Source organism: Ochlerotatus camptorhynchus, unplaced genomic scaffold, assembly GCF_037179485.1.
Source record: "Ochlerotatus camptorhynchus isolate MF236.1 unplaced genomic scaffold, CSIRO-AGI_Acam_v1.1 ptg000026l, whole genome shotgun sequence".
Lineage (NCBI taxonomy): Eukaryota > Metazoa > Arthropoda > Insecta > Diptera > Culicidae > Ochlerotatus > Ochlerotatus camptorhynchus.
Window position 1 is genome coordinate 16,737 of NW_027040518.1, and position 20,935 is coordinate 37,671.

Below are 20,935 nucleotides of genomic sequence, written 5' to 3' on the forward strand. Positions count from 1 at the left end.
CAAAATGAGGGGTGTTCAGGTTTTTTAAATGCAAAATTGAAAGAAATACGTCAAGTTGATATTGACCAAATTTCGACCGTATCACCCTTTAAGTGCCAAGTACTCAACACCACTGATCAAGATTGGATTGATCAAGAGCAATATACTGTTTGTTCACTGCTATGCGCACTGTTTGAACCTTTTAATTGTCGACGCAGTGTGCATGCGAAAGGAGAATGCGATTCTTATTGGTCATTCATGACGGTTTGTCGGTGCTATCACCACCATCTGACGTGACTTCAGCTGAATCCAACCACCAAGGCAACAACATTGCAGCAAAGCATTTCGGTTAAAGCCCTGCTATCGCAACCATTTGACGAACCGATCATCATCGACATCGTCCATGGGATTAAATTTGCAATTTCCATTAGCTGTCTGAAAGGAGTTTGCATTGAAGAAGATGAACCACCACCGGAGCAAAAATAAATAAAATTTGCTAAATTGAACATTAGGGAAACAGTGGTGGGTGGACAGTACCATACACCACGCACTTTGGAGAACTTCCATCCCCAGATTAAATGCACCATAGAAAAAAAAATGCCCCTCCTTAACAAGATTCTTGTGCACGCTAGTGCAAACAAGCTCTCTGAAGAGTACCGTTCATAAACGGAAACTGACGCATTGAATAATTTGTCTAACCTTCACTCAAAAAATGGTCTTTGGCAAAGTAGTAGCTGAGAAAATTTCCTCTAAATACAGATAGCAAGTATACCTCAGATAGCCTAATCAGTAAAGACATGGTATTACCAAGCCGGAGGCGGCGGTTTGGATTCCAGGCCCGGTCGAGGAAATATTTCGGGTTGGAAATTCGTGTTTTCATAAAAGCGTTCATACGAAAAATGTTTTGTTTCGACTTCCCCAGTGAGGTCCTTGATTCAAAATCGTTTGAGTAAAATCGACAATTTTACCACGCTATTTTACATACAGTAAACTCTCAATAGCTGTCCACCCAACATTGACCTTCAACCAATAACGCTATTTTTTGGTATGTGATTAGTGTCAATCATAAACTAGATATCTACAGAAAATCAGCTCCATTGGGTGAAGGACAGCCGAGAAAGAGCGGTGGGTGGACGGCACCACCCACCGCATAAATGGAGCGATTACTGTACTCTTAGACTGATTGTGTGTCATTCCCACAATGGAAACAAAAAAACAAACAAACACAACCCCGCCGAATCCAGGTGAACCGATTCCGTTGTTCAATTTTCTAGCTGATTGGTTGATTCGTTGTGTAATCGGAACGTTACACGCACACCTTCCGGATCCGTTAAAATTCTGAAAAACCAAAATTAGCGCAGGCATTTCACTCGCTCACTATACACATTGCGCCACGCTTCCAACCGGTGTTGTGTGGTTTTTCACTGCACAAAGTTAATGAACTGTTCCGTGGCCGTTTTTCCTTGCCTGTAGTTCGATAGAATTTGCGAAAAGACGTCGACGACGACAACGCCGATGACGAACATTGCCAACGGACCGTGAAATGTAATAAGAGGAGCCCGGTCCTAGAGTCGTTTCTGTGGAGTGCTCTAGTTTTGCTAGGTGGTAGAAAGATGAAAGGCATGATAGGTATGTCCATATTCATCACACTGTTGTAGAACAATTTGCTGCTTTCTTTAGAATTTTCCGGTTTGTGTGCTATGATCAAGAATCGGCACGATGTGCAAGATGGTTTATTTGGATAGGCTGCCCGGTAGAGGCCACCTGTTGTCGGTAGTAGGTACAGTTGAGTGACTGAGAAGCGTAAAACTGGCTGAGATTATTGGGACGGTTTCCAGTATGCAAATGATGGGGTGGGAATCAATATGAAGAACTACAAAGCGATATCGTTTGCATGAAGAATGGAGAATTGTTTTTCAGTTGGAAAAAAAAAAATGTAAAGCAGTCCCGAAGAAAGCGAATTGAGTTGGAGTCAAGTGCCAACGGGAGATCAAGCATTATTGACGTATGTGTAGTTCTCACCCTCCTCTGGCGAGGTTGCGTTGTGCGCGATATCCGATTTCTGATTAAATGATTGGTACTGAATGAAGAACAGGGCAAAACAGAAATTACAAGGCTCGGTTAAAACTCCGTAGGGAGAAGAAGCGAGCAGAAGATGTTTCTTGCCTAGTAGTAAAATAGAAAATAATAACAATCATCTTGTATTTATGCACTGCCTCCCAGCTTCGTCGGCTTGCAGGTAGGCAGGTGCATCAACGGGCGTATATAGTTGAAGACTTTGATTGTTGCTGAACGATGAATAGAGCATTTACTCTGTGCACAGTAAAAATAAATAGTTTTAAATCTTGGGATATGTAATTGATGAGTTGGATCAATGATAGTATGTTAAGAGCTGTTTTTCTTGATCCCCCTGTTTTCTTGAAATCTAGAAAGGATTTTTTAGGCAAGTTGCCACAAAAGTTGCGTTTAGACGGGAGATAGTGTTATGGAGACATTTACGTCAGTTTATTGAAGGTTTATATTTTTGAGAACAGTTTATATGTTTTCACTTATAATCAATCCTGATGATTGTGGGCGTTTTAGTGGAATACCTGTATAAAGAGAGAGAGAAAGATAAGTAATTTCCATTTAATTCCACTACCTTATTTGCTTATCCTTGACAGATACGCGTATTTCGTCTAAAATGTGCAGACTTCTTCAGTGCATTGAATTAGTACAAGACACTGAAGAAGTCTACACATTGTAGACGAAATACGCGTATCTGTCAAGGATAAGCAAATAAGGTAGTGGGATTAAATGGAAATTACTAATTTTTCTCTCTCTCTCTCTTTACATTTAAAATCATTCAATTGGTGCTGAACAAAAAATCAAAAGAAAGTTTGAGGAGACACTTTATCCTAAAATACTTGATCCCTGTAAAAATTAATACAGAAAGATGGTTAACTTCAGGGTATCAGTTATTTATAATTTATAGCGGCGCCGGTGGTGTAGTGGTAAGCGTGATTGCCTCTCACCCCAGCAGGCCTGGGTTCAATCCCAGTCGGCGCCACCGGGATGTTCTGAGGCATAACATCTCTGATCACGCCTTCCTTCGGAAGGGAAGTAAAGCCGTTGGTCCTCGGTTCATGAGTTGATGGGTCGATAGGTAGGATCCAGGTGTGGCAGCTGCCTCCCTGGCGTCTGTAGCATTAGTGCTCAGCACGGAAAACAAGATCGACGGAAACAAATCAAAGAAAAAAAAATTATAATTTATGAGATAAATTCAAATACAAATAATGCTTAAAAATCACTGGAAAATGAGTTTCAACATTGAATTTGCATCCTGGGTTAATACATTTAAACACACCACAAGTGATAGTGATATAAATCCTTCCCACTTTACGTACTGTGCCTCCCCAGCCAGACCCGAAAGCAACAATGTGGAGCTACCGAATTTGAACGGCCAGCGAAGCCCCGATCGCATCCCGCACCGATCGTATTACATTGGCATGGAAGCGCGTGGCATGAAAGCAGATACGGGTAGTGCATCGGCAGAAATGTCTTATTTCTTCGCGCCCCGTCTTTCTCCACAGTTATCCGCGGAAAACCGTGCTGCCTCCAGGCCAGTGAAGTGGTAGAGCGCTCCAGTCAGTAGTACCGATCCCGGTGGTTTCAAGTTCATTCTGTGTTTGGATCTCGCGCAAAACGGTCGTAGCTACTAACACGCCTGTCTCTGCTAGTCGTGCTACTCCTCGCAAACGGATTCGAAACCGACGACGACGACGGCGACGATCGAGTGAAAAGTAAAACGACGCTAAGCCGGTAATTTTGAATTTTTACTCAAGTGTTGTGTGTCGCCTTGTGCTCAGCTGGATGGATTATAATAAGTCTCCGAGTGGAACATTATGCTTTTTAGTTGCTCCGGGCTCCGACAAGAAAAGTAGTGTGCTTTTGACGCATTGAATATGGAACAGAGAGTGCTTGTTGGTCTGTTTTTGCCGGATTAATAATAAAAGTGTACGCTGGAGTGTGGTTGAATGCAGTTCTGTGAACAAAAAGCAACGCGGACGAAAAACTCTATGTGAGTGCCATGTTTTGTTTACGTCGAAGACAATTTCAAAGCGCTCAGTGACACAGATCGGTGTGGCATAATTTCGGTCTTTTGGGCTCTGGATGTGGATAGGTTATTTTTTTTCCTGTACAGTAATATCCGCGGAGATTGGATTCTGGAAACGGAACTGGGCTTACTACAAATTTCGAGAAGATTTGTGAGCCATAAGAAGTACAAATTCCATCGATCCACGGAACCGTTAAGAGCTCCAGTGCAACAAACGAAAGATCTGTTAAAAGTGTAACGAGCAGCCCTGTCTGGAGTCGTCCGGATTGGCGCGCACTTTTCGCTCATCGATGATAATTGCTCGACATGTTTCTGCGAGGTGCTGTCAGCAAGGTAGTTGCATCCAAACGACAGATGGACGGGTTGTTGGTAGGCCTACCAATATAGAAAGTAAGACTGAAGACTGGGGCTGGCTGGCTGGTTGGCTGGATCTGGAATAGATGAAGATAGGTCGATTACGGCTAAAGTAGGTGTCTGGTGCAGACGGTAATGGAACTCTGGCAGGGAAATTCACGTGGAGGGTGTGCTTTCTTTGAAGAGCTTGAATTTCAAACGTACTGAACTTTTTGTCATTGAGATCTTTAGAAGACATATATTTTCTTCTAATTTTGAGCTTATCAATTTAATTTTTTTTTAAATTTATTACATTAAAATCCAGCATTTCGTGTAACATTGGAATAAATTGACGTTAAAGTAACATTTGAAAAATAGTAAATTTTTGCAAAGAAAAAATAATATTATCAGCAGTATCAATATTTTGTCAAAACATAAACCAATGTAAATTAATGATTCACAATAGTGGGGCCTCCCTTAGCTCAGTCGGTAAAAGCGCAGCTACAAAGCAAGACCATGCTGGAGGTGACTGGGTTCGATTCCCAGTCCGGTCTAGGAATTTTTCGACTCCCTGGGCATATAGAGTATGATTGTACTTGCCATACAACTATACTAATGCAAAAATGGTAGCAGGCATCGAAAGCTCTCAATTAATAACTGTGGAAGTGCATCTAGAACACTAAGTTGTGAGCACGCAATAAGCTAATATGCCATAAGCAATAAGCTTGAAATGCGAATAAGATGAAGTGGTATCAAAAACGTTCTAATTTGAAATATATTAGAACAGTCTATCTTCAAAAGTGGTAAAATGCTTTTTTGCAAACATCTTAAATCATAACAAATCGTGTTTGAAAAATTTTATTTAAAATAACTCTAGAATTGCTTGTGGAAACGTATCAAAATTGATTGAGTGGTGGAACAGTGTTGATAGATTTGAAAAAGTTTGTTTTTTCGTCTCAATATTTCATTTACTGGTTCATTTAATTTTGCCATAAGTTTTCGTCGTTAAACAAAAAGCTGAATTGTAAATTCTGTTGGAATGATCAAACATTATATTAACAAATGCACAACATATTTTACTTTTAAATCTACTGAAAAGTATTACATATTTAGGACAACCTATTTTACTTAAATTTTTATTACATTATATTTAAAGAGATGCTACTAATGTTTTTCTTCAAATATTTGTTTCAAAAAGGAACCTCGCCATGTTTAACTTATTCTGGTATTATAGTTATTTCAAAACATGTTAGATCATTTGCGACTTGTCCGGAGATTAGATTTGAATCCGTGACGTTTTTTACATCTGTATTTTACTGATAATAGATAAATTGTGTTTCAATCGACATGGAATTCCATACTTCTTGAATATTTTCTTGATGACATTGTTAATGCTCTTTAGTTTGTCTTCTATAACCACGCCATGATATTTAATCTCCCGGACGCGATCAATAGCCTCATCATCAATTACAACAGAGACGTTCTCATTTACTCGATTCCGTGAAATTACCATGAATTTAGTTTTACTTATATTCAATCTCAAATGCTTAAACTTCAACCATCTGCTAAGAGAATGAAATTCTTCATTCAAGTGTAAAATGGCATCATTTAATTCCTTAGCGAAAATAAATGTTTTCATCTGCGTATTAATGTCGCTAAATCGTAAAACACGTCGCAAGTCATTAATATACATAATAAATAAAAGGGCCCCCAATACACTTCCCTGGGGCACTCCAAGGTTATTCCCTATGGGACTGGAAACAGATTCATTAAAAACAATCCGTTGAGTCACACAAATAGCTTTCAAACCGTTTATATGCAGTACTCGTAATTCCAAAGCACTTGATGGATCTTAACAATAAGGGCCTAGAAATTGTTTCAAAAGCACGTTTTAGATAAAAAAAAAAAACAGAAACAATCGTATCTGTACGCTCCAAGTCATCTTTCCACTTCGCTAGTACCAAATTCAACATGGTTTCACAAGAATTCCATTCCCGATATCCCAATTGTTCTGGTATCAACAAACTACTACAATTTAAATACTCCAGTAGCTAGCCTTTCCCAACAAGTTCTAAACTTTTCTCTAATGTGTGCAACATGTTGATGAAACGAAACTCTTCGGCTTTAATCATTCCAGCAACTTTTTGAATATGAACCACTTCCAACTTTGTGGCACATGTCAAGTCTGAAATGATTCATTAATACGGTCCAGCAAGATGTGGCCAATGACATGAAAGCAATCTTGAATAACTCTAGCATCTACTCCAGCCTTATGAAAAGCAAATAACTCTAAGTTCATCTAATGTAATTACAAATACTATTAACAGGCTGTTTTATTTCGACGACCAATTCAATGGATTGATTAATCAATGACAAACTGTCGACAAAATAATCATTAAACTGAGATGCATTACTTGTTCTGATTGTTCTAATGTGCCATTAAAAATTGTGGACCGCGGTTACTAGGTTTTAATAAAGATTTCAAAATTTTCAATATTTAACTCTTTGCTGTTGTTTTGATGCTGACCAATGTTCCTTTGGACATATTGGTGCGATATGCGAGAGCTTTTTAGGGAAAATCCAACGAAAATACATAACAAATCGCTATCGAACTCATTTTGACAGATCTATTTTCATTAGGTTAGTCAGAGGAAAATAATAAACAAGTTTACACGGTGATGTACCCGCAAGTGTGCGTAAGTTAAACGTCACTAATCTCTGAAAGGTTTAGGGCTTCCACACGTTATATCTACCGTTTATCTTTTATTTATTATTATCATTATAGTCACTTTAACACTCGTGTCTCATTCGTGATTCGGGGATAAGATTTGAACTCGTGACTTTGGCGTGAGAGGTATGGATGCTAACCACTACGTCGAAGCCGTCCCCATATATCTATCGAATTATCAGCCTTGTGTTGAAAAAAGGCGATAAGCGGGTTTGTTGGTTTCTTGAGATATTGTGTATGAAAGTTACTTTGAAAGCTTTCAGTATTGCACATAGGCGTAAATAGGATGTTGGGCTGGAGGGGACTATGGCCATAGCTGAATAGACATAAACTAAAGTAAACGTGTTTATATGTCACACCTCTACTTTAAAAGTTTGCAGGTTGCGCGAAAGGTGTACACTATTTCAGATTTATAAAACTGAGTCTTTACAGGGATCTTCTTAGAAGTCAATGGCAGTTCGTAGAAGGTAAGACTTAAAAGAACGTCATTTGATTTCAGGAAACTCCTTAGAAGACTGGGGAACTTCGTAAAAGTTTAGGAAATGTTATAGAATATCAAAAAACTTTATGCATCTTCAGAAGCTTTACATAACTCTAGAAAACTTCTTAGAACGCGTCGAAGTTCTGGTAACTTTCTGGAATTGCTATAAATTATATAGGAGATCAGGTTATTTTGCAAATGCTCATTGTACTTCATAGAAAATCAGTGAACTAATTTTGTGGAACTACATGAAACTTTGTAGAATTCTCTAGAAATTTGAGGAAGTTCGTTGATGTTCATTTATTATTCTTGACCTTTATTCAGGCTTGATGGAGCCTCGCTCGCGAGTTTGAAATGAGCCGAGCGTAGCATTTTTCTGAGGAGTGGAATGCCTACTGCCAAATCATTCAACTGAGCTTCAGAGCTTGTGAGCGAAGGGTGATAAAATGAGAGTGAGGTTTGCTGCCATTCATGTTCATGTTTTCTATCACACGCTCTCACTCTCACTCTGGATGAACTCTGAGCTTCTTGCGTCGAACAAAAAAGTAATCCGGCGTCTCGAAAAGCGCACGTCACGTCAAATCATTCTCTCGCTAAAGTTCACTCTCCCTCTCTCTCTCAAGGAGTTTTTGTTTATTTCTTCCATATTCCTGCCGCCACTCACTCACAGTGTTTTAAAATCTCCAGTGAGTTTGAGGAGTTTCCAAAGGGTAGATCACCTCGCACACCAATCTTGGGTCATATGTTTTGTCAGTGTGCCGCAAGTGTGCTGATTGTGCCGGCCATAGAGTAAACTGCGATTGTTTGTAAAATACCCATCCCGGCAACCCGGTTGAATGTTTTGATTTGAAATCGCAAGGATAAATTGGATTGGGGATGACGCGGGAAGTGGCGGGTGTGCAAAATTTTCTAGGGCAGACCAGAAACCTAGCCTTTTGTGATGTGAAAAGCAACGGTCTATCAGCGGCTGGAAAGAGTTGGAACCGGTGGGGAACATTGTTGGAGACCTAATCTATAGTATGATGTATAAACTTCTGTAGTTTGTTTCGTGTGAGTTGCAGCATTATTAGAATTAATAGTACTAATGGAGTTTGATTAACTGTCTCTTTCTCTTGAGCCCCTTTCTAGAACTTACATATCGTATTTAGATCTCTAAATGAACTGCTGGTCTGAGTTCCTCTGGTATATTCAATAAGAGGATATTCCTGAATGTACAGTCAAACAGCACGTAATGTTGTGAACAACTTCAATGACAGTTGTCCAGCAGTGTTCCTATTTTATCTACAACAATCCAATGCCTACGAGATTGTGCCGATGGATGTGCCCAAGCTGTTCTTCTTCTTCTTCTTCTTCTTCTTCTTCTTCTTCTTCTTTTTCGCATTTCAAGCTTATTGCACATCGCATATTAGCTTATTGCGTGCTCTCAACTTAGTGTTCTAGATGCACTTCCATAGTTATTAATTGAGAGCTTTCGATGCCTGTACCATTTTTGCATTGGTATAATTGTGTAGCAAGTCCAGTCATACTTCTATGCCCAGGGAAGTCGAGAAATTTTCCAACCCGAAAAATTCCTAGACCGGACCGGGAATTGAACCCAGCCACCTCCAGCATAGTCTTGCTTTGTAGCTGCGCCTTTACCGACTGAGCTAAGGGAGGCCCAAGCTGCGCCGAATCTTATTTAGGCACAATGTGCTGAGTGACATACCCCTTGGAAGTTTCAGCAAGTCTGCCTTTATTGATCTTCTAAATACTTCAGTGACTTTGAAGACGTTCAAAAGAAATCGAAGAAATGCAGAAAACTTCGTAGAAGTGGGGAACTTGTACAAGTTTGAGGAACTTCGATGAAGTGAATGAAACTTTGTTTTATTACTAGAGACTGCAGTCAAATTCCGGGACCTTCTTTTAACTTAAGGGTTTCTTTTAGGATAGGACTTGAAATAGTTTAGAGGATTCTGTAGAAGATGTATATTTTTATAGAACTTCAGAGAACTTGGCAGAAAATCGATTAAATTCTCAAAAGTTCGGGAAGCTTCATAGGAGTGAAGTGACTTTCATCAGGGAATTTCACAGAGCCTCGCTCAACTTTTTTAAACCTTAGTGAACTTCGTACGAGTTCAGAGGTTTAGTACTCAGGGAATATTGTAGAAATGAAACAACTTCCCGGAAGTTTTGAAAACTTTGTGGGGCACATATATTCAGAAAAATTCATAAAAAGCTTAAGAGGTTTCCAGGATGGTTGGAAACTTTCATGGATATTCTGAGATCTTTGTAAAATTAAGAGAACTAAGGAAAAATTACATCAGTGAAGCTTAGAACAAATCTTAATTTTAATGATGATGAGAGGGTTCTGCCCGGGAAATCCAGGACAAAAATGGCGGGATTTTCCGAGATCAGAAAAATCCCGAATCCCAAGATTTTTGCACAATTCCCAGGATTTCCCAGAAATTTAAAATTTAACTTTGAATGCTGCAAAAAAATGATGGAATAACAAAAAAACAACATGCTCGAGTGATTTATCATTCTACTATGGTTGAGTCAAGACAGCAAACAAAAAACTTGGAGATTATTTAGTTGTATTGTAATAAAGTTCTCATTCGAAGGTTTGAAGACTATTTGTTTCGTTAATCAAGTTTGAACGTCTAGATGCTAGGCTATCGACAACTGAAGATGGTTTGAGCGTTTTTTTTTTGCAAAATTGAAGTCAAAATTTTGTAATTGGTTTCATTTACGATTTTGCTTCATAACGAGTGTTCAACTGCTGAGTTACATGATATTTAACAATGGATGGATTGGCTGGAACGATGGAACAATTTACTGGTTCTAGTTCACAAACAAAATTGTAATCTGCTCATCCACTAACGAAAAAAAAACGATAAACAGCTGCTATAATGAGCAAGACCACATCGATTTTTGGGACTAGTTAAGTATAAAAGATAGCTGAAGTTCAATCAAAAGGAGCTTTCACTCTATGAGTTGATTGGAGGCTTGACACACGGTTTGAAAATCTTGTAAACTGGTATCAAGCCAACGGAATGTCAGAAAGTTTGTTTAATCGGATTCCTTGAACATTTACTCTAAAATTATATCATCTCTCTCCGACAAAAACAACAATAAATGTTGCTTCTAAAAATGTTATTTAACGAAAACTGACGCTGACACTGAAATATATTTAATTTTATAATTTTAATATTTTCCTCAAGCTTTGAGGAGCAGTTTAGAGATAACCTTCTACCAGCGATTTTACGCAAATGAAACAATAAATTCCAGATTTTTCAAGCATATTACAAATAAGACCCTATTTTCTCGAGATTGTAGAAGAAAAAGTATTAAAATATTGTTCCACGTTAAAGTTCGAGTGGTAGGAAATGTCATTTTAAACTGCTCGAATGATGTGATCCATTAATTATTTTTTGGAAATTAGTTGGCTTAATTTTAAGCATGTTGAAATTTTTCCCGGGATCCCGGGATTTTATTAAATAAAACCCGAATCCCGGGATTTTTTCAAACCCGAGAAACAGGACTCATGGTGATGTAACATCTATGCATTAGACTGATGCAAAATTTGAAATTTTCGCTCCACAGTGCTCAAACGATTTCAAATCAGGTCCTGATTAGCCTCCCAAAATTTAAACTCATTTGGTAAGAAACTGACTTGGCACAAACTATTCGAAGTTTGTATGGAAATTACCATGGGAAAACCAAACTTTTTGTTCATTGTCTTCTACCCATTTTCCATATTGCTTTTTAGAAAATTTCTATAACTATTCTTACGGGAAATTTTCTTAGCTACAACTTTGCGCAATATTGTTTTTCAGCCAAATGTCAAATTAAATTGTTATTAATTGTTTAAGAGATTGGTCATCTTATGACATGTTCAAGCAGCCGTTCTGTGGGCAACACTGTATTTTGCAGAGTGACATAGTAGCCATGATATTTGTGCTCTATTCTTCGCACCAGAAACACCAATGTTGCCTGCTGAACAGTTGAATGAGCATAATCATAAGACATCAGTGGCTTGAATCATTAATAACTTTTGTTCCTTACATTTGATTGAAAAATGGTTTTCAACAAAGTTGTAGCTGAGAAAATTTGCTACAATCACTGCTATCATTTTAAAAGCATAGTAATGTGGTGAATTGTTAGATAGATATGAATAAAAACAAAAGTTTTACCATAGTAATTTCCATATAAACTTGAAATGGTTTGTGCCAAGTCAGTTTCTTACTAAAGTAGTTCAAATTTTGGAAGGCTAAGTAGTATCCAATTTGGATCCGTTTAAGCACTGTGGAGCAAAAATTTCAAATGCATCAGTCTACTATGCATGTAAACATCCTTTTCACGTAAACTGATGCATCGATGCATGCAATATGCAGAATATTACATCAAATTTCTCATAAATTTTCAAGATCTATTAAGTAAACTTGTATGATATAAGATGTTCCATTTATGTGCATCATAGTAACAGAAATTTACACTACTAACTGCGTATGTGTAAGCTCAGCAATCTGGGTAGAAATTTAGTTTGTGTAAGCTATGAAAAAATCGAATAAGTTCAGGAAGCTTCTTAGAAGTAGAACCAACTTTCCAAGATTTCACAGAACTTCCCACAAATTCAGGAAACTTCAGGCTCAGTAAGCTTCGGATAAGTTCAATGGATTGGGCAAAAGTTTAGGGAGCTTTGCTTGACTTCATGCAACTTTGTGGAAGTACAGGAACCTTCTTAGAAGCTTTAGAGCACTTTGTTGATATTCACCGAATTTAAGGGTGATCTGAATATCAGAAACTATTAAATATTTCATATACTGTACACACTTAGAAATAACTAATATTACACGTGACGGAATCCATCTTTGACCAAAAAGATGAGACGTAACCAAACATACATACATACATTTATTTGTACAACATCACATTTAAGATAAGACATAATCAACAATAGTACGCCACAATACTCGGTTTGCGGCTGCCGCTCTCCATCCTCGGTCATGCCCAATGTTCGCTAGATCACGCTCTACCTGGTCCGCCCATCTGCGCTCCACGCCTTCTTGTGCCAACCGGATCAGTAGCGAACACCAACTTTGCAGGGTTGTTGTCCGGCATTCTTGCAACATGCCCTGCCCACCGCATCCTTCCGGCTTTGGCCACCTTCTGGATGCTGGGTTCGCCGTAGAGTGCAGCGAGCTCGTGGTTCATTCTTCGCCGCCACTCACCGTTCTCCTGCGCACCGCCGAAGATCGTCCTTAGTACACGTCGCTCGAAAACTCTGAGTGCTTGCAGGTCCTCCTCGAGCATAGTCCATGTCTCGTGTCCATGTCGTGTCGAGGACCACCGGTCTTATTAGCGTTCTGTACATGGTACATTTGGTGCGGGGGTGAATCTTTTTTGACCGTAGTTTCTTCTGGAGCCCGTAGTAGGCACGACTTCCACTGATGATGCGCCTTCGTATTTCACGACTCACATTGTTGTCAGTCGTCAGTAAGGATCCAAGGTAAACGAATTCCTCCACTACCTCGAAAGTATCCCCGTCTATCGTGACATTACTTCCTAGACGAATCCTGTCATGTTCGGTTCCGCCTACTAGCATGTACTTTGTTTTTGACGCACTCACCACCAGTCCGACCTTTGCTGCTACGTGTTTCAGGCGGGTGCATAGTTCTGCCACTGTTCCAAATGTTCTTGCGATAATGTCCATGTCGTCCGCAAAGCACACAAATTGACCGGATTTCGTGAAAATCGTACCCCGGCTGTTGAGCCCGGCTCGTCGCATTACACCTTCTAGAGCAATGTTGAAGAGTAGGCATGAGAGTCCGTCACCTTGTCGCAGTCCCCGGCGAGATTCGAATGAACTGGATAGTTCACCCGAAACCCTTACGCAGTTTTGCACACCGTCCATCGTTGCTTTGATCAGTCTGATCAGCTTCCCAGGAAAGCCGTTCTCGTCCATGATTTTCCATAGCTCTGTGCGGTCGATACTGTCGTATGCCGCCTTAAAGTCGATGAACAAATGATGCGTTGGGACCTGGTATTCTCGGCATTTCTGGAGGATTTGCCGTACGGTGAAGATCTGGTTCGTTGCCGATCGGCCGTCAATGAAGCCGGCTTGATAACTTCCCACGAACTCGGTCATTTTAGGTGATAGACGACGGAAGATGATCTGGGATAGCATGATAGTAAACAAACATGTCATGTAACATTAAGTGCTCCGAGACTGAATAGTTTGTTGCTCGACGGAGAGTACGTTTGATTGAGCTATATTTCGCGTCTTTTATGACTCAAATTTATATCACTCTAATAGCACATAAATTTACATGTTTTTTCCCTACCTTACAATATAGTCCTATGGTTCCTTTTTCAAGACTTCAGGTTGATAAAGTTTATTCTGAAGTTCTTAACCTTTCCAATAGTTCAAATTGCGTACGCTGATATTCTCCCGAGAATTACCTTCAGCTGATCGAATTTGGATATTTTTAAGAGCTTCAGGTTGAGCAGCTCTTATTGTGAAAACCGTCAACTGTTCTAAGATTCAAATATAACGGCACCGGTGGTGTAGTGGTGAGCGTGATTACCTCTCACCCCAGCAGGCATGGGTTCAATCCCAGTCGGCGCCACCGGGATGTTCTGAGGCATAACATCTCTGATCACGCCTTCCTTCGGATGGGAAGTAAAGCCGTTGGTCCCCGGTTCATGAGTTGATGGGTCGATAGGTAGGGTCCAGGTGTGGGAGCTGCCTTCCTGGCACGTCAGTAGCATTGGTGCTCAGCATGGAAAACAAGATCGACGGATAAAACAAACCAAAGGATTTGTACCTCATATATTCTTTCAGAATGTCACATTGAACAGATGGTATTGAATGATCTGCAGCTAATTAAAATAAAAAAAAGCATTGTTGGTTACATTATTCATAATCAATATGTTCAAGATAGAGAAGACAAGATCTTCATTTCAGAAGAAAAAATCTTCACATGTCTGCTTCAAATTCGAAAAGCCTTCGGATGTCTTCTTCAATTTCCACATATCTTCAAACAGTTCAAACATCTTAAATGAATGAATGGATGAATTCATAGAACTTAAAATGTCTTCAAAATGAAGACATGTCTTCAAATATGGTCTACTTTAGTAAATCAACATGTTTATGAGACGTTTGCGTTTAGCAAAGCAATAAATAAAGTATGAATGCCAATTATCAGCCGTGGTTATACATTACGCAATATGTAAAGAAATACCCAACAAATAATTTTGGCTGCAGATCAGCTTTTACAGACAAAAATTAGCTGCATAAGGCAATTTTCGGCTGTATAAGCTAGTCTGCAGTTAAAATTGTTAGTTGGGTAGTTATAACTTAAATGCATACATAGATTGCTCCGGTATTTATTTCCTACATTCTCTGGGAGGACAACCCTAGGTCTGGGAGGGGACAGCACTCCGGCTCATCCTTAATTAAGCTAATGGTGAAAACTGACAACAGACAAAAATATGCTCTTTCAACTAAAAAATATCTTATTCAGCCAACATTCAGCTCAAATTGATTCTTGGATTACGCTCGCCCGTTACGTTTATGTTTTCTTTTCAGTGGTGCCTGTAGATAATTTCTGCAGTGACGATCAGTGAGATTACATATCTCACCTGTGTGCAGTATTTAAAAGAATGTATAATTCCTGTTTCAAATAAACTAACAATAAAACATATATATTTATAGCAATGATAGGCTATTTTGAACAATATCTACGTTACCAGCCTTCAGTACATAACATCGTGCTTTGTTATAGATATTGGCCAAACATATTTCTCAATAGCAGTTATTTTGCCGAATGCGCGTTAGAATTGCTGAAATTTGTGATGCCAAATGATTGAATATTCATTATTGGTGTGTATTTCCTCAGGTCCCTGAAAGTGATTTTGTTTGGAGTTTTTCATATTTATGCCAGTTTCAACACTGTCTGGAAAGGAACCACTTACCTGCGTCACCGATAGAATGGAGGTCAAGGTTGATTGACAATCGAGTCAGCCATAAAGAATGAGTACTACCGATAGATACCGCATCAAGATTTCAGAATAAGTCTCTGTAGTAAACTATGCTCGTTCTTCGATTAAGATTGATTGCATTGAAGCCGTTCCCACAAGCCCAGAGTCGATTTCCCAGATCTAATTCGACCCATTGGATTAGAAGGTATCAGAAAGATATTGAGTTTTGAATTTCCCCAATTGAAAACTCTTGGACATATGTAAAACGAAGGCTGCTATTTCGGGACATGTTCCCAAACAAGCCTTATTTAATAAAATACGTGTTATAATAATATCATAATAAACATATTAATAATACAAAATAACCACTCAAAAGCCAGACCCGAGTCAGGGTGGCAGTATTTGGGTTCGTGCTACTCTAATGTAAAATCAAAACTCATTCACTGCTTAAGCTATGAGAATGTGTACCGTGCATAGATCACCTTTTCGTGGTACGTTATGGGATGTAAGATCTACCACCGATTCCTAGTCCTCACTACTTCAAACTAGGGGAACGGGATTTTTCAGTAATCGAAGGAACACATCTTAGTTCTTGTTACTTTTTTTGCCTTGTTGATAGTGACAAGACTCGGCTTTGTCCATCGAGGATGATCTTGAAACAAAGAAAAAATGAGTTAGTTAGTCTTCATCTATGTGATTCCTTATCTTCAATTCGTTGTTCCCTTGGTTGAAGTAGTTAAGACTAGGGTTCTGATGCATGGTCATTATCGGTAACATTTCTTAATTTTGTTGCTAAGAAATCCAATTTTGACTGACAAAGGGGCGCATCTTTGGAGGATGTTTCAATACTCCGAAGGGTATACTTAGCGGGACCTTTTAATTAGAGTCGAATCCTTGCGATAAATGCAAGAATGACAACTGTAAAAAATAGAATACTTCATCATTTCTCAATAGTGATGAAGTATTAAGACATGCACTAAACTAAAAACACAGGACATACTACCATAGATCAAATTACTGGTCGCAGTGGTGTTATGTCCCGAACAGAGAAAAAAAAAGTCTTTGACTAGAAATAAATTCGTAGAAATCATACAAAAATATTCAGTTCCTAAGGACGTTAATCTGATTTCATGAATATCACTCTAACGTTCAGCAAAAGCTTGTTGAGTATCCGAGTGGTCTTCTATAAGGAAATGATCTTCACCGATGCTCAATTTTTCCCAATCCTACTACGAGTAAAATGTTGAATTTGTTGAATAGCCATATTTTAGCATTGGCAGAATTGCTCCGTTGAAATAATCACTACTGCAAAAAAACTGGAGTACACCTTTGACCAATAGAGGAATAACTGATATCAAAACTGGTGCTGAAACGAGAAGCATTAAATCAATTACGAAGATTATTGTGAGTCTAATTTAATATATTTCACATCGTTTTAATATTGAATGGTCTTAACTTCAATTCAATGGAATAAAATGCTTCACAACAGGGGGCTTCAATTTCATATTTTTTATTTTATAAATTTTATAAAATGTTAAAACTAAATATGCTTACTAACTAGTACCAAAACTGGTTCAACTACCCTAATAAAATAACATGTCAATTAATTTGCATTTTGGAAAAAAAAGTTCAATTGTACTTCTTTCATCAACCTCTTGAAGACTTAAATCTGGGAACAATCCCACGTATTGCAACTACTTTCTGGCCACCTTGAAGTTATTTGCCTAATGAAGTTTGCTTACATGATGTTTGCCGAAATGATAGAAACTATTTTCTTCTATCAATCACCTGCAAATGCTATGCAAATTTTTACATTGTGCTTTTGTGATGCCTCGTTCACTCAACTTAAATGAACTTGAAAGAAGTTGAGACCATGTGAACTTTAACAAAAAAAGAAATAAAATAGTTACAGCCCTCCCATCATCACTGAGTTGAAAGGCATTTCTCATGCCTCTAATCGGATTCACACTCGCTTCATTTACCCAAAACATTGTATGAGCCATGAATAAACAATACCACTCCAATATCAACAGCAGAAAGCAACAGCAATAACCCCCACATTATGCACTATCACATAACTCTCACTTTCGGTCGCGCCTCTTGTGCTGGTGGTAAAAGTTTAATCGAAAAACCAGCGTGACGCGAAATTTGCCCGCACTTGAAACAAACATTCATTATTTTCGATTCTTCTTGCTCGCGCTTTCCCGCCGACCCCACTTTGGTTGTAAAGCGATACCTGCCTGTTTTCACTGCCTCCTCTAAATGACGACCTTGATCTCGATCATGATTTCAACCACCGAAAAAACGAATCTGATCATCAGCGCAAAACATAAGTGCCACCATCAAAACCTCCTCTTTAATCACACTTTCTAGGCAATTTATCGGTCTTTGCATCCCCTACTCAACCGTCCATCTCAACATTTACAGCCTCTGCCGTACGGCAGCTTCTGGTAAAGCCGTGCAAAATCGATTCTATTAGTGCCAATCCAGTCAATGGGAGACAATCGAGCCGATTAGCGAAAAATTTGACAACAATCGGGCGTTAAACCGAGCCAATGCAAATTGACCGAGATCCAATTGAATTTTCAATCCGCAGCATCAGTTGGCACATTTTTTCGCGCGCCACCGCTGCCCGATGACTGGTTTTCGCTTTTTATAGCTGAGGGCTCTCATTCAAGAGTTTGCTCTCGATTTTCCGCATTTAGGTACGCACGGTGTCGATACTTGCAAGTGAAGCGAGGAGGTGGCGATGAGGGGGTTTGCTTTCATCCACACAGCAAGGTATCTACTATATTTCCCATGGCTCGGTTGGCCGCGCGCGCCGCGAAAATTACTCCGAGTAGCGATTAAATGTATCAACGTTGGTCTACACAGTACGGGTGTGTGTGTGTGTGTGTGGGCCTGAATCAGGTTCAATTCAGGTTAGCCGCGCAAAGTTGATTTCTTTGAAGCAGTTTTCCAACTGGTCGAAGTAAAGTGTAATCACTACTGCTGATCGGAGAAGAGAAATGTAGTGATTGATGGTCGCACAGGCGGTATGGAAACCAAAAGAGGACAACAAGTACCCTGATGGATCTTCGATATTGCCGGATTAAAAGACGTGCTCTGAACGGTCTTAAAACTGTGTAAATGAATATGTTTTAGATTGTGAAAATGTCGCCTTGAATGCTCATTACCCAAAACAGGTGTGAGAATCTAAGCGGTTGCTCTCGATAGCCAAGTAACAATTACGGTTGTATGAGGGTTCTATCGATCATGATTTTAACTAGACGCTCATCACATCAAAAAGAGTCAGTTGAAAGACTTCCACGGACTGAATCATTGACCGCTACCCAAATACCATTGTAAGTTTTATCGAGGTTTTGAAGCATTCTACAACTACACGCAACACAAATTTCTCTTACATCCAATGTAACGTTGGATTTATTACATCCTCTGCGTATGCTTCGTGCAACAAGTTTTCTTGAATGCTTCTTTTTGCATAGAATCTTCACGAGATGATCTTCTAGACGCAATGCATTTAGGGAACCAAACTTTGTTCAAAACATAAGCTAACTTAAAAATCCAAAAGCAGAATCTGTTCCTGTCGCAAAATATTGCAAATTGTGCATACCTTTCATGAAAATCTGTAATAGAATCTTACATTTACCGGTTGGGTGTATAATGGGCGGGACGCGTTGTAAGGATGCACAACAATAATCCAACAAACATGGACTTCTTCTTCTTTTAAACATTATTTAATTCATCTTTTGATAATTACTAATATTTGAATGCCGCAATGATACAATTTTAAGACTTCGATATGCATTCGACAGTTTCTAATTGCAGATATTAGATCCTGAAAATTTCCCAAAACGATGTTCCGAGATTGATGAACTACATTATTGGTCTAAAATCATGACGAGTCCAGTGATCTAGAAAACATTTTGCAGTACAGAGTTTTGAAAATATTTCCGATTCAAAATTCAGTTTGTAAGACCTAGACCTTAACACTTTCACTCTTTTTACATTGATCTAAAGATTTACAGTTTTTCCTGCTCCTGTGCCGATATTCGTCTAACTCAATCAACGGATAACGGCAAGAGATTTTCTGCCTTTGTCACAAGCGGTATAAAATCGATCCATGTTTCACGTATAGGATGCTGCATGTTGATGTCACGAATGAATGAAATGAAAACGGTTTTAAAACCATCGGTGATTGCCCTTTGCCTGTTAGATGATTCAAGTGGTTTCAAGTTTTTAATTCAAAATCTATTGAAAAACCTAGAATTTTATTTTTAATTATCATTACTAACCTTCAATGTATTAGGAAAAAATTAAACAGGCCACAGTGGTCCACAATGGGAATTTAACAGGAAATATGCATTTAAAGCCTGAAATTGAAACTTTAGAAAAAAAAACATCTTCAAAGTTGTTACTTGCTGTTAAGCGCTCATTTTGGTGTCAATTAATACTAGGATGGGGTTTCTATATCCAATGAAATAAAAATTCTACTTTTTTATTTGCAGAAATAAATGTATACTTTATTATAGTTATTACTCAGATAATGTCAAGTAACTTTATTAAAAGATTTTTTTGTATTTCTTAAATTGACCGATTTGTAGCAATTTTCCTGGGTGCCTATGAAAATGTAGGCAATTAATATCAGTGTTTCACATAAAATTATTTTTATGATAATAAATTGACCATTTTAACGATATAATGTTTCAGATTCAAATAAAAGCAAATTCACCGGACACAGCACCAGAAATATGCTGATTATGATCGGATTTTGTACTGCCCCAAAATTATACATTTTGGGCGATAGAATGTATCGTTTACTAAAGAAAACGTTTCAAAAGTACTATTTTAAACTATTTAATGAAATACTGATCATATTATATAATAATAATATCATTGAAAATAATTGTTCAGAAACGAAAATTGATCGTGTAGTGATCAACTTCACCACGTTTTACGGATCTTTAAGCAGTTATTGATTGAATTAATTTAACTATAGCTGTTGTCTTCGTCAGAGTTAAACGTTATTGCGTGTCTGTTGCATTATATAGCACTTCGAGTAGTAGGCTCTGATAATATCAATACAAGCTGAATTTCTAGATCCAAGATTAAAGTTGCAAAACATATAATTGAAAAAAGTAGAAGGATCTGTGTCTAGAGGTACGAAAGGAAGCTTGGCGTAGAACCGCTAGTGGACGGAACAAATATGTTGATCATTTAGTTCTTAACTCTTTCCGTTTTGAATTGGTGGCCTTTTGTGTATCAAATGGTGGCCACACCAGTGTAAGTCGATGCCAACCGGATGGAGATAGCCTAGTCATGCTTCCTATTGCGGGAAGCCTTTACTCCGGTAGAT

General features: G+C 38.6%; 1 protein-coding gene across 2 annotated transcripts in view; it reads left to right on the forward strand.

Moving 5' to 3' along the window:
* Positions 1–3,550: 3,550 nt before the first annotated feature.
* LOC135708139 (uncharacterized) overlaps positions 3,551–20,935 on the forward strand; it is an 85,641-nt gene continuing 68,256 nt past the window's right edge. The window contains exon 1 of one of the 2 annotated variants that reach the window (XM_065230110.1): positions 3,551–3,780. The gene's annotated coding sequence lies outside the window, so the exon portion shown is untranslated. Of the gene's footprint in view, positions 3,781–4,023; positions 4,040–20,935 lie in introns of those variants that run through there. The other variant, XM_065230119.1, reaches the window with a different exon arrangement.